This window comes from Chrysochloris asiatica, unplaced genomic scaffold (assembly GCF_000296735.1).
Source record: "Chrysochloris asiatica unplaced genomic scaffold, ChrAsi1.0 scaffold00264, whole genome shotgun sequence".
Classification (NCBI taxonomy): domain Eukaryota; kingdom Metazoa; phylum Chordata; class Mammalia; order Afrosoricida; family Chrysochloridae; genus Chrysochloris; species Chrysochloris asiatica.
Genome location: NW_006408782.1, coordinates 1516305 through 1518572, shown reverse-complemented (window position 1 = coordinate 1518572; position 2268 = coordinate 1516305). Strand labels below are relative to the sequence as shown.

Genomic DNA, 2268 nt, shown 5'->3' with positions numbered 1-2268 from the left:
CAAAGCAAAAGAGGAAGACCCCCAACAAGATGGACTGGCCAAGTGGCAGCATCAATGGACTCAAGCATGGCAACAATAGTGAGGTTGGCCCAGGATCAGGCAGTGTTTTGTTCTGCTGTGCATAAGGTCGCTATGGGTCAGTACCGACTCAATGGCACCTAACAACAACAAACTGTGGCAAGTAGCATCTGGGGTCTTAAAAGTTCATAAGCAGTAATCCAAAGTGTAACTATTGGCCTCTCCCTGTCTTGGAAACAATTAGTCCAATTGAAGATGCTTGGAAACAGTCCAATGGAAACATCAGTGTCTCTGGCCCTGAGATCAGAAGAGGTAGGTGGTACGCAGCTACCACTACCAAGTGCTCTGAAAGGAGTTACACTAGCAGGTCCTGGGTAGAGTAAGAGAGAATGGGAAACAAAACCCACATTAAAATAAGACCAGGCTTCCTGGTCTGATAGAGTCTGGAGGAACCCCAAGACTATGGCCCTTGGTCACCCTTCACCTCTGGAACTGAACTGTCCCCTGACACCCAATTTTCAGCCAACCAACTTTGTGGCTCAGTGCTTATCCTACAGTGCCACACCAGGACTCCTGGATGACACACAGGTGAGCAAGGTTGAGTATTAAGAAACAGCCTGATTTGCTACAAAGTGTGTTTCTATAACAGGACTTCCAACCAGTTCATTCCTGTTAGAACCCCCTGCTGAGAATTTGCCTTAACACTAAATTAGGATCTACATTTTCCTAAGATCCCAAAATCACTTGGGAATCTTGTTTAAAATGCAGGTTATGATTCAGTATATCTGGGATGGGAATGCAAATACCCAGCAGGAGGTTAACTAAAATGAACCGGTTCAAAGTCCTGTTCTACAAGATGAAATGGAGACTTGACCTACTCACAATGGATCATTAATAGTCGTTGCTGTTCTTAAGTGCCCTCCAGTTGGATCCAACTCATAGCGACCCTGTATAGGGTTTCCAAGGAGTGGATGGTGAACACAAACCGCTCATCTTGTGGTCCAAACTGACTTTGCAGTTCAATACATTAACTCACAGTGCCACACCAGGATCATAAATGTTGTTGTTGTTAAGTGCCATTAAGTCAGTTCTGACTCTTAGGGACCTTGTAAAGAGTTTCCAAGGAGTGGCTGATGAGCTTGGACTATGGCCCTTGCAGTTCAAACCGACTTTGCAGTGCAGCGCATTAGTCCACAGTGCCACATCAGAACAGTGGAAAGTAAAGTGACGAGGAAAATAGTACTTGGTAACATGACCTCTCCAATATACTGACAGAGTCCTGGTGTCACACTGTAGGATACGCATTGGACCAAAAGGTGAGTTTGAACTGCAAGGTCGGTGGTTCCAACTCACCAGCCTCTCCTTGAAAACCCTATACAAGGTCATTATGAGTCAGAACCGACTTAACTGAACTTAACAAAAGCAATCTTTTTTTTTTTTAATGTTTTATTGTGAATTATGAGATAGTTTACATGGGAGAACATTGGTTTTACATTCTTTCTATTGTACATCATATCATTGCCATGGTTACAATCCCCTCCATGCAATCCTTCCCCCATACCCCCCAGGTCTTCAGCACACAGTCACTCTCCCTCTGTGGATCTAAAGTCTCCAGCTGCTCCATCGCTCCACATCATCATCTCTGGCTCCATTTCAGGCATCACTGCTTCTCTGGGTAGGGTCCCGCTCTCTGCTCTTCTCCTTTGATGGTCCCATTTTAAAGCAGCTTTGTGTGTTACAGAAAACTACACTATAGAGTTTTCTTAGCTGCTAAAATCTTTATTGAACAAAATCATCAGGTATTTGTTTCATAGTACACTGGGGCAGGGTAGTTGTTGTTAGATACCATCAAGTTGGTACTGATTCATAGCAACCTTATGCACAGCTGAATGAAACAGTGCCCGATCCTGGGTCAACTTCACTATTGTTGCCACACTAGAGGCAATTGATGCTGCCATTTGGTCAATCCATCTCGCTGGGGTTCTTCCTCTTTTTCACTGACTCTCCACCTTACCAAACATGATATCCTTCTCCAGTGATTGCTCCCTCCTGACAACATGTCCAAAGTATGAGAAATGAAGTTTGGCCATTCTGGCCATCAAGGAGCACTCTGGCTGCACTTCTTCCAACACAGATCTGTTGGTTCTTTTGACAGCCCATAGCACTTTCAATATTCTCCTCCAACACCATAACTCAAAAGCATCAATTATTCTACGGTCTTCCATATTCACTACAGCCCATAGCACTTTC

The 2268-nt window shown here is 44.3% G+C and overlaps 1 protein-coding gene across 1 annotated transcript in view; it reads right to left on the bottom strand.

Moving 5' to 3' along the window:
• The window catches only part of DNAH5 (dynein, axonemal, heavy chain 5), a 408072-nt gene that overhangs the window by 299649 nt on the left and 106155 nt on the right, over positions 1-2268 (bottom strand). The gene's annotated exons all lie outside the window — the stretch shown is intronic.